The sequence below is a fragment of the Marmota flaviventris genome, chromosome 13 (genome assembly GCF_047511675.1).
Source record: "Marmota flaviventris isolate mMarFla1 chromosome 13, mMarFla1.hap1, whole genome shotgun sequence".
Classification (NCBI taxonomy): Eukaryota; Metazoa; Chordata; class Mammalia; order Rodentia; family Sciuridae; genus Marmota; species Marmota flaviventris.
In genome coordinates, this window is record NC_092510.1 from 66,518,838 (window position 1) to 66,531,284 (window position 12,447).

Below are 12,447 nucleotides of genomic sequence, written 5' to 3' on the forward strand. Positions count from 1 at the left end.
AGAACCCTAAAGAGAGAAATAGAAGAAGATCTTAGAAGATGGAAAAATATACCCTGTTCATGGATAGGCAGAACTAACATCATCAAAATGGTGATATTACCAAAAGTTCTCTATAGGTTTAATGCAATGCCAATCAAAATCCCAACGGCATTTCTTGTAGAAATAGAGAAAGCAATCATGAAATTCATATGGAAAAATAAAAGACCCAGAATAGCAAAAACAATGCTAAGCAGGAAGTGTGAATCTGGCGGTATAGCGATACCAGACTTCAAACTATACTACAGAGCAATAGTAACAAAAACAGCATGGTACTGGTACCAAAACAGGCAGGTGGACCAATGGTACAGAATAGAGGACACAGAAACCAATCCACAAAACTACAACTATCTTATATTTGATAAAGGGGCTAAAAGCATGCAATGGAGGAAGGATAGCATCTTCAACAAATGGTGCTGGGAAAACTGGAAATCCATATGCAACAAAATGAAACTGAATCCCTTTCTCTTGCCATGCACAAAAGTGAATTCAAAATGGATCAAGGAGCTTGATATCAAATCAGAGACACGCCGTCTGATAAAAGAAAAAGTTGGCTACGATCTACATTCGGTGGGGTCGGGCTCCAAATTCCTCAATAGGACACCCATAGCACAAAAGTTAATAACTAGAATCAACAAATGGGACTTACTCAAACTAAAAAGTTTTTTCTCAGCAAAAGAAACAATAAGAGAGGTAAATAGGGAGCCTACACCCTGGGAACAAATCTTTACTCCTCACACTTCAGATAGAGCCCTAATATCCAGAGTATACAAAGAACTCAAAAAATTAGACAATAAGAGAACAAACAACCCAATCAATAAATGGGCCAAGGACCTGAACAGACACTTCTCAGAGGAGGACATACAGTCAATCAACAAGTACATGAAAAAATGCTCACCATCTCTAGCTGTCAGAGAAATGCAAATCAAAACCACCCTAAGATACCATCTCACTCCAGTAAGATTGGCAGCCATTAGGAAGTCAAACAACAACAAGTGCTGGCGAGGATGTGGGGAAAAGGGTACACTTGTACATTGCTGGTGGGACTGCAGATTGGTGCAGCCAATTTGGAAAGCAGTATGGAGATTTCTTGGAAAGCTGGGAATGGAGCCACCATTTGACCCAGCTATTCCCCTTCTTGGTCTATTCCCTAAAGACCTAAAAAGAGCATGCTACAGGGACACTGCTACATCGATGTTCATAGCAGCACAATTCACAATAGCAAGGCTGTGGAACCAACCTAGATGCCCTTCAATAGACGAATGGATAAAAAAAATGTGGCATTTATACACAATGGAGTATTACTCTGCATTAAAAAATGACAAAATCATAGAATTTGCAGGGAAATGGATGGCATTAGAGCAGATTATGCTAAGTGAAGCTAGCCAATCCCTAAAAAACAAATGCCAAATGTCTTCTTTGATATAAGGAGAGTAACTAAGATCAGAGTAGGGACGAAGAGCAGGAGAAGAAGATTAACATTTAACAGGGATGAGAGGTGGGAGGGAAAGGGAGAGAGAAGGGAAATTGCATGGAAATGGAAGGAGACCCTCAGGGTTATACAGTGGAGGGGGTAGAGAGAGAGAAGGGGAAGGGAGGGGAGAGGTGGGGAGGGGGGATGGTGGAGGATGGGAAAGGCAGCAAAAAATAAATAAATAAATAAATTGCACAGTTCAGTGGGTTTTCAGTATTTTCACAAATTTATGCAATCATCACCATCTAATTCTAGAGCATTTAATCACCCCCAAAAGAAACCGCATATTCATTAGTAGTCATTCCACATCCTTCCCTTCCCACAGCCCTGAAAACCACTAATCTACTTTCTGTCACGGTAGGTGTGCCTATTCTGGGCATTTCATATACCATGTGTCCTTTTGTGACTGACTGATTTCACTTATTTATTAAGTATTCAAAGTTCATTCATGTTGTAGCACACACAAAGCATTTTCTTTTCTTTTTTAATGGAATGCCGAGAAAAGGAGAAAGTTCCATTTTATGTTTCAGGGATCCTAGGGTCTAGGCTGAAGTGGTGGCAGAAATGTCAGGGCCTTAGTGTTTCCCCTTTGAATCTGGCAATTTAGGATCAACTTGGGACAAAATTCTTACTGTCTCTTGGCAGGCTTCCCACTTCCCTCTGGTTCTGTTCCCAACCAGTCTCTATCGATCAACATTAATTACCATTTTTGACATATTTTCCTAACCTTTCACTTAAATCTAATTCTTGCATTTGGCATTCCAAGTACTCACAGGCAAGTCTCTTCCCATTGCTGTTGCCTTCCGGTTTCCTGGGCCAGGGACCTTCAGGAACTCCCTGCCCCAGCAGTATCTCTGTCCCTTTGCTCACTCTTCAAGGGGGGCTATCTCAATGCACCCTTTCCCTCTTTCACCTGAATCTACGAATGTTAGGATCCCAGAAAAGAATCAGATAATGCTAGGGTTGGAGAGGAAGTTGTGATTCAAATCATCTCATGCAACACCCTTGTGGTCCTGTTGGGAAAACTGAGGCAAAGAGTGGTGTTGGAACTTGCTCTGGGTCTCTGAGCAACCTGGAGCTACTGACACTCAGGCCCCTCACCACACTGTACTCATCTGGTCTCTGTCCAAGCTAAGATCTGGCCCCCAGCTGGCCCCTTCCTGCCTCCTTAGTTTGGCAATGGTTGGGCCCACAGAGTCCACTAAGCAAGAGCACTAGGAAGCCTTGGTTTCCTAGACCCTCCCTCACTTGCATCCTTTCTGCCCTGGACTCACCCACCTTTCCAGTCTCATCTGGCATTCTAAGCTCCAACACTCAACCCCTTCCAACCTTTCTAGGACACACACTGACCTCCTGCCTCCAGGATTTTGCACAAAAATCTTTTACCTCTATCTGGAGCACCCTGCAGGATAATTATCATCCTCTGGGTCTCAATAGAGAACTGCAGGGCCAGCTTCATGGGCAGGTGACCTGAGTCTTAGAAAGACCCCAAACTTGATTGAACTCTGTTGTTGTCTTGAATTCTAAACACTTCTTTTTTAAATTTATTTTTGTAGTTGTAGATGGACAGCATGCCTTATTTTATTTGCTTATTTTTGTATGCGGTGCTGAGGATTAAACTCAGTGCCTCACATGTGCTAGACAAGTGCTCTGCCACTGAGTCACAGCTCAGCCCTAAACACTTCTTGAATAAGGAGACTTGTATTTTCATTTTGCACTGGGTCCTATAAATTAACAGTCCTGTGTAAGTTTGTTCTGGAAAAACATCCTGATGCCCAGTTTCCTTTACTTGATTGTATTTGCAGTCTCCTCCACTAATTAGACATTAAGTTCCATAATGGCAGGAATCATGTGGTGGCCTCCAGTTTTCCCTTTCCTAACAGTCTTCAGTTTGCATTTCGGTATACATTTTGTTCAGGGGGGTGTAGTTCAGTGATGCAGTGCTTGTTTAGCATGCATGAGGCCCTGGGTTCAATCCCTAGAACCACATACACAGGAAGGAAGGAAGGAAGGAAGGAAGGAAGGAAGGAAGGAAGGAAGGAAGGAAGGAAGGAAGGAAGGAAGGAAGGAAGGAAGGTTGGTTAAGCTGAGAAAACATAGATGAACAAATTCAGCAAAAATTCCAGCCTTATGGAATTGCCATTCTAGTGGAGATAAACAAATTGAAAGGTAAAATATTTAGGAAAAAACCTGGAAACATGCTAAATATACATCAACTAATGAATGGATAGACAAAATGTGGTATGCTTTTACCATGGAATAGTAATAATAAGAAACAAACTACTGAGTGACACATGCTACATCAGGAATAAACTTCAAAAACACTATTATAGGTAAGAGAAGTCAGGCTATTATATGACACTGTTTAGAGGAAATGTTCAGAAAAAGCAATTATAGAGACAGAGAGTAGATTAGTGCTTGATGTGAACAGTGGGTGGAAATGGAGATTAACCGTAAATGGGCATGAGGGGTCTTACTGAAGTAATGAAAATGTTCTAAATATCTAAGACTTTCTTGCAGCGGGCAGCAGTAAGTTCTGCTGGGTCCTTGGGGACCATTTGGCTGAGGGCAAGGAATAGGAACTCTGAGTCTGGCTCTTCATGTGAGCTACCTCAGGCCTTCAGGGGCTAGTGCTGATGGGTTTGCAGTTTACTCTCAGCTCTTGGGATAACCTGATTACTGTTAGGAATGGTTGATCCCAAACTAAAGAAAGTGGGATAACTTAAAACATGGCAGATGCCAGCTGTGTACACAACCACAGAGAGCCAAAAAGAGGAGTAAAATGTACACACCACCATAATGAGATTCTAGCATGTTGATCCCATTTTCAGTGAAGAATTGTTTCCAGTTACTTTGTAACCACAAGGTCCCAGGCAGCTGGCTTTAAAAACACAACAGAAAGTGGGCTCATTTTACAGTCAATTTCCAATTATGTATATCAAAATTTGGCTGTTGAAGATTGGATCCGCGACCATGCAAATCTAGAAGACAAGCCAATTCTTTTCTTCTGGAAGAGTTTTCCCTCTGTTGTAATTGGTAAGCATCAGAATCCTTGGCAAGAATGTAACCTAGGGGCTGGGGATGTGGCTCAAGCAGTAGCGCGCTCGCCTGGCATGCTTGTGGCCCGGGTTCTTAGATCCTCAGCACCGCATACAAAGATGTTGTGTCCGCCGAAAACTAAAAAAATAAATATTTAAAAAATTCTCTCTCTCTCTCTCTCTCTCTCTCTCTCTCTCTCTCTTTAAAAAAAAAGGAAAAAAAGAAAAAGAATATAACCTAAATCTGATGAGGGAGAAGGTATAAAACTGGCCTGGAAAGGAAATGGAGGAGGAATAGTTTACTACCATATGGGTAATATCAATTTGACTTTCCTTACAACCAAAAACAAGTATTATAGAATGGAAAATCTGAAATTAGTTGTGAGATCACTGAATGCTGTCCAACCCCAGCTGGATGTGCAGGCTACCAAAAGATTCGTCCTTTTACTTGGTGGACAATTTAAAATTCCAGGATCAAAGTTCGATCAAACTAAGGCTTTTCACCATTTACACCTTATTATGTAGTACTGATGGAATCTCTTTGTCTTCTTTACTAAAGAGCCCTTACCAAGGGATCAAGAACAATGACACTATTAGCATATCTTCTGTATTGAAAAATCTTTTGGTAAAATATCCTGTTCTACCTGCAAAGTACTGATCAATGCTATTGCTGCAGAGCATGCTATTTATCATCAGATTGATAATCATATTGACCTAATGAGTCCAACAGATGAAACACTGTTTCCTGGAATGAATAGCAAAGCCAAAGATTGACAAACCTGGGAGTGGATAAATGGCAAAACACCAAAGTTTAGTATAAATACTACCTTTAATGTGTTATATAAACAATCACACTTGGAGATTGAAGTATTCATAGATGCGAAGAAATGAAGACTTGAAATCTGCAATGTTGAAGCAGCCGATCATTGGTTACCACTGGAAATATGTGACAAATTAAATTCAATTTTATTGGCGTCATGTTTTGCCCAACTGAAACTACCATGTTAACAAATACATTACTTAGAATATGTCCAGAAGGCCTGGAACTACATAATAAAGGAAATATTCTCCATGAAAAAAATTAAAGGTATAATGTGATTCCAAATAACTTTCTTTATACTGACAGTTTTAATGAGAAAAATAAAACTTTTTTTTTTTTTTTTGTAATAGGATTGAACCCAGGGGCATTTAACCACTGAGCCACATCCCCAACCCTTTTTTATTTTTTATTTTGAGATAGGGTCTCACTAAGTTGCTTAGGGCCTCTAACTTTCAATCCTCCTGCCTCAGCCTGGAAAATAAAACTTTTAAATGCATAAAAATGTTCTAAAATAATTTATGGTGGCAGTTGCACCATTTGATAAAGTTATTAAAATCACTGAGTTGGGCTGGGGTTGTGGCTCAGTGGTAGAGTCCTCACCTAGCTTGCATGAGGTGAGGCACTGGGTTCAATCCTAAGCACCACATAAAAATAAAAAAGAATAAAGATATTGTGTCCATCTAAAACTAAAAAAATAAATATTAAAAAAGTATGTAGTTTCATTTAAAAACATTTTTTTTTTTTAAATCACTGAGTTACCCAGGTGTGGCAGTGCAAGCCTATAATACAATCTACTCTGGAGGCCCATGCAGGAGGATTGAAAGTTCCTTGGGCAATTTAGCAAGAACCTACCACAAAATGTAAAAACAATTTTTTGTACAATGAATCGAAATGCATTCTGCTGTCATGTATCAATAATTAGAACAATTTTTTTAAAGTTTTTTTTTTTTAATTTTAAAGGGCTGGGATTGTGCTTTATAGAAGAACACTTGCCTAACATCCACAAGGCCTTGGGTTCGATCCCAGTAATGCAAAATAATAATAATAATAATAATAATAATAATAATGTATGGAATTTCATATTTGAAAAAAAAAAGTGTTCATGGCTTGGGAGGCTGAGGCAGGAAAATGGCAAGTTCAAAGCCAGCAAGAGCAAAAAAAAAAAAAAGCAAGCAAAAGCAAGGTGCTAAGCAACTCAGTAAGACCCTGTCTCTACATAAGATACAAAATAGGGCTGGGGATGTGGCTCAGTGGTGGAGCACCCAAAAAAAGTGTTCAATAGTATCTGCTGAACTAATAAACAAAGAAACCCAAGGCTTTGGGCAGAAAGGCCAGGAGGCACTATTTTACACAGGAGACCTTCCAAGGAGCCCTACTCCAGAGCTTCTATAGGTCTCCTTGATCCTGTGTATTTCAAAGGAACCTACATCTTCTTTCTTGGTGAGGGCCCAAATCTCCCTGGGACAGCCCAGAATAGTCACTTTCTGTTCATTCCCAAGGACCCAGGCTTGGACTGACGATTGCCTTACCCAGTAGCTTTATGCAAGTCACCTGTATTTGAGACTCAGTCTCCTATTCTGTAGAATGGCAGGAAGGATGTGGAGTGGTGACTTCAGAAGGTTAAATGAGCTGACTCTCTGGTTGCCTAGGATTCTAAACTTCTGTGTTTAGACAGACAGACAAATCTATCAGTTGGATATTGGGAGATTTTCATTTATTTATTTTTAGTTGTAGGTGGGCACAATACCTTTACTTATTTATTTATTTATTTATTTATTTATTTTGTGTGTGTGTGTGTGTGTGTTACTGAGAATCTAACCCAGTGCCTCACATGTGCTAGGCAAGTGCTCTACCACTGGGCTACAGCCCAGCCCCAGCCTAGATATTGGAAGATTCTGTTCGCTTAACTGGCACCTATTTGCTGACAGTTACTATGTGCCCTGCTCAGGCACTGGGACTCAGTCAGTCTTCAAACCTTCTTCCTGACCCCTTGCTCTAAAACTCTGTGTTGTGACCTCAAAAGATTTCCCAATCCCACATTTGACCTGCAACTTGTTTTTAGTACCACAATCTCTCCCCTTACCCCTAAAACACTCCAATCTGTCAGACTCAGTGCTTAGATGTATGGCTTCTGGCCCCCTGCAAATAGAAGTGTAGGTAAGTGTATATTCAAGTGTGAGTGCACTTGAGTGTGTGCACATGTTCTAATGCATACCCAATTGTAAGAGTATGTGTGATTATAAGAATATGGAGTGTAGATGTGTAGCCTGTGAATGTGGAGGTTCATGAATGTGCATGATTGTATCTAAGTGCGTTTGAGCATCTGAGTATATGAATGAGTAACAGTTGATATCAGGGTCTGAGTGTACACATATGAATATAGATGAGTTAAGTGTGGGGTGAGAATGTGATCGTGTAAAGGTGTTTGTGTGAACATGTACATATCCCCAGTCCTTCATCAGTCACAGCAGCCACACCCTCCTGTGAATGCAAGTATATACATACCTCCAAGGACCGAAGGTAGTTCAAGCTGTAAATACTTAATCCAATAAAGGGATGACTTTGTCCATAGGTCAGGAGTCACTTTCTCCTCACTCCCCCCAACATGAAGCTGGGGATTCCCCAGCTGAAGATTACCTCTAGCAGGAAAGTGCTTCCTCAGACTGGGGCCTACAGCCTACCTCCCCTTCAGGCCAGCCACTTCCTCCCTTCTTCAGCCAGTTTCCAGCCCAGCCTTGGCAGTGACCTGAGCCGAGAAGGAAGGATGAGGGTGGTAGCAGACATTCCAGGTGCCTCCTCAGCTATGGGGTGGGGGGTGTCTCCATGGAGATGAGCAATGGACTGTATCCAGATGATTATCAGGGCTCCCAGAGTTCTCTCTCCCCTCCCCCAGCTAGACCTCCTTGGATCTGAGCAACACAGGGAAGCCTAGTGTGAGTCCACTGCCCTTCACATAGGCCGGCTTTCAACAAAGGTGAAGTGGGTATAATCCCAGTGACTCAGGTGGCTGAGGCAGAAGGATCCCAAGTTCAAGGCCAGCCTGGGCAACTTTGTGAGACCCTGTCTCAAAAAATAAAAAGAACTGGACATATAGCTTAATGGTAAAGCACCTCCTAATTCAATCCTCAGTACCAAAAAAAAAAAAAGAAAGAAATAAAAGGTGGAGTGCTGGCTGGTGGTGTAGCTCAGAGGTAGGATACTTGCCCAACACTGCTAAAAAAGAAAAACAAGATGGAGGCTAGAGAGCAGTGGAGGGTAATTGAAACAGGACAGGGAGGTCAAATTAGTCCATTTTCAACCCACTCACTACCTCACAACCCCACTCCACTGTCCCATAAGACTCCCACATGAGTGCTCCCTAGGCTCCCAGTGCTTTGGCTGTGTGGAGGGACAGGAGGCAGCACAGACATTTTTTCTGATCTCCAAACTGTGTGGATGAGCCAGGTGAGGTGGCACATGCCTATAATCCCAGTAGCTCCAACAAATTCAATGCCAGCCTTAGGGGGCTGGGGTTGGGGCTTAGTAGTAGAGCACTTGCCTAGCATGTGTGAGGCACTGGGTTCAATTTTCAGCACCACATATAAATAAATAAATAAATATCCATCAACAACTAATAAAAGTATATTTTTTTTAAAAAGCCAGCCTTAGCAACTTAGTGAGGCCCCAAGCAATTTAATGAGACCCTGTCTCAAAATAATAAAATAGAAAGGGCTGAGGTCTGGCTCAGAGGTAAAGTGCCCCTGGGTTCAATTCCTAGGACCAAAAAAACAAAACCTATGTGAATGAGAACTGGGAAAAGTCTCCAGAGTCACAGTAATTGTCCTGATTTCTGCCTCCTTGGGTTTTTTTTTTTTTTTTTTCCTTCCTCTTCTTGTCAGTACTGTGTATTCAACCACTGAACTACATCCTTAGCATTTTTTATTTTGAGATAGGGTCTCACTAAATTGCCAAGGCCTGCCTTGAAGTTGCAATCCTCCTGCCTCTGCCTCCCAAGTCACTGGGACTATAGGTGCATCCTGCCACACCTGGCTTCTGCCTTTTTTTTTTTTTTTTTTTCACTAGAGATTGAACCCAGGGGCACTTAATTACTGAGCCACATCTCCAGTCTTTTTATTTTTTACTTTTGAGACAAGATCTTGCTAAGTTACTTAGGGCCTTTCTTAGTTGCCAAGGCTGGCCTTGAACTTTTTATCCACTGCCTCAACTTACTGAGCCTCTGGGATTACAGACATGCATTACCACACCTAGCCTCTCGACCTCATTCTTTTTTTTTAATTTTTTAATATTTATTTTTTAGTTTTTTTCCGGCGGACACAACATCTTTGTTTGTATGTGGTGCTGAGGATCGAACCCGGGCCGCACGCATGCCAGGCGAGCGCGCTACCGCTTGAGCCACATCCCCAGCCCTCGACCTCATTCTTGAGGAGCAAGCAGTATGACAGAGAAACCTTAGGAAGAACTTCCTGACAGGAGGCTATGAAATAAGAGTCTAAAATACAGTTTAAGCTGGATGCAGTATCGAATGCTTATAATCGTAAATTTGAGGCTAGTCTAGGCTATTTAGTGAGACCCAGTCTCTAAATAAATAAATAAAAGCACAGTTCTCCTGTCTGACCGAGGGATCATCTGGTTTTCATGGGCTGTGGCTCAAGTGCAAGGTCCTGGGTTCAATGCCCAGATTGGGATTTTTGCTTTTGCCCTCAAACTTCCTAGAACTGACTCCCTCTCTAACCCTATTCATACTACCCTCTAAACCCATGATTTATCACTGTTACTACCCTCAACCCCCATCAGCTCCCCTGAGCCCCACAAGATGATGGGATACCCAGCTGTTCCTTTCTCAGCATTCTGAGTTTTCTGAAGGAGGCTCAGAGTGAGAAAGGCCTCCAGCTTCCAACTTTCCATACCCCAACCTTTCCAAAGAAAGCTGACCTCACTTACTTTGAGGAATTTAGGCTAGACTCCCAGGTGCCTTATGTCCCATGGAAGTTCCAAACTCCTGGAGTGGAAGGAGTCGGCCTGGGGGTGTCAGGTGTCCCACTTCCAAGGCTGGCTGCAAGCTCTCTCTTCTTCACAGTACACAGGGAGTTTACAAGAAGGCATTGCTATCACCCTCACCATCTTTGTCATCTTCACCTCTTCTTCTCTAGTACCTACTCCTTCACCTGGCACTGTGCTGATACACGTTAATTCATTTAATCCTCACCTTATGCAATCGAATCAGGTAGGTACTATTTTACAGATGAAGAAACCAAAGACAGAGAGGTGAAGCTAAGGGTTCAGCAGAAACAGGCTGCACCCTCAGATTGCCTCGCTGAGCACTAAGAATGTTGCTGAAAGCTCCGTCCTTGTCCTCGATGCCAATCCAATATCGAGGACACAGTTGAGAAAAAGGAAAAAGAAGATTTATTGCTTTGCTGGCAAAGAAGAAACACAAGGGACTCCTTTCCCGAAAGCTGCAATTCTGCCTATTAGCAGGAACAGGGGGCTTTTAAAGAGGTGAGTCAAAGGCTACATTCCACGTGTTCTCTCTTGGAGTTGTAACTCACTTGTTAATCTGGGAGATAGTGATTTCTGAGATCCTCTAATACCATCCCCAAAGTCTGGATTACTTCATTCCTATGATGGGTGTGTACTCAGGGACAGATAACTCTGCCTAGGATGGGGAAGAAAGGTAATCCTCTTTCCCCTGAGATTAGGGAGAGGGAGAGATTAGGAAGGAGCAGGGAGAAAGGAAGAGAAAGAAACAAGTCTATTTTAAAAATAAGTGGCAGAGCAGCAAGGGTTATATTCAAAGCATAAAGTGGATCACTGTTACAAGAACAGGCAGCCATTGCCTTCTGGGATGTAGTAGAAGCTGGAGCTCTGGAAAAGGCATGAATATCCAGATCTTTCTTCCCCCACCCTCCTGGCTCTCTGATTTTCTAGCTACTCAACAAAGCCAGGTGGAAGCTAGAGGCAAAAAAGCCCAGGTGAGGTGACCCATGGAGATGTGCTGGACAGAGTAGGGAAGAGACTGAATCTGGGCGAATGGAGACTCTCACCTGTCCCAGGCCTCATGGTTTGGACACTGGCATTCTGGATTCAGAGCCCTGTTCCCTGAGATGTCACCAAGTGCTGTGGGGTGGCAGTGATAAGGGTGAAAAGACTGGACTCTAGTCTGGGCTCTTCTGCATTGCACTGTTCTGTGACCCTTAGTGAGACCCTAGGCTTCAGTTTCTTCTTTATACACACAAAAAGGAGGTGGTCCTTCTTGGCACCTGCCATACCAAGGTGCCCAGGTCACATAGCCTCTTTGCTCCTGCTGCCACCCCCTCTCTTACCTCAAATAAACACGTCACCAAAAGCCAAAGCCCCAGGCATGGAGACTCTCTCTCAATTCCTAAAAAGGCCATTCCCAGCTATTTGGCAGATATACCCACTCCTTTCTGCCCCTTAGGACTCAGGTATTCTATTGGCAAGTCCTTTCAGTCTCTCTAAGAGCTCTCTGTCTCTAAGTCTCCTTCCTTCACACTACCAGCATTCCCCAGGCCCTCATCTCAGGGGCCCCACCCCAGGGAGCACCAGTTCCTACCTCCCCACAAGGAAGTGCAGGCTCTACTTAGGACAGTACCTCCATAGACCCATCCTTGGGGAATCTGAGCTGTCTGTGGCCTCTGGGGTCTCTGTACTGGGAGGAATAGTCCCTTTTCTCCCCTTCCCACCCCACCCAACTCTACCCCACCCATGTTTCTACAAGCCAAGGGGTGCCGCGCCCAGATTTTCAGAAAAACAAAATCGAGGAGAAAGAGTTAGCTAGGAAAGAGCTCATTATTACCAGGAATTAAAGAGGAGAAATGCCCTGGGGTAAGACGAGTGAGCGGGACTGGGCTGGCAGGAAAGTCAATCATAGGTAGAAGTTGAAATGTGCACTGATTACACAGAGAGACTTACTCCAAGGGCACAGGATATTCACTTAGAGGTACACAGAGAGTCAGGCAGTGGCAGACAGAGCCAGAGACACTCAGCCAGAAGCTCAGACCCGTGAGAATGTAACTCAACATATTGAAAAGCAGGCCCACTCAGAATCACTGATAAAT

General features: G+C 42.9%; 1 pseudogene; it reads left to right on the forward strand.

Moving 5' to 3' along the window:
- The first annotated feature begins 4,322 nt into the window (after nt 1-4,322).
- Nucleotides 4,323-5,646, forward strand: LOC114089101 (lipoyl amidotransferase LIPT1, mitochondrial-like; annotated as a pseudogene).
- The last annotated feature ends 6,801 nt before the right edge of the window (nt 5,647-12,447 follow it).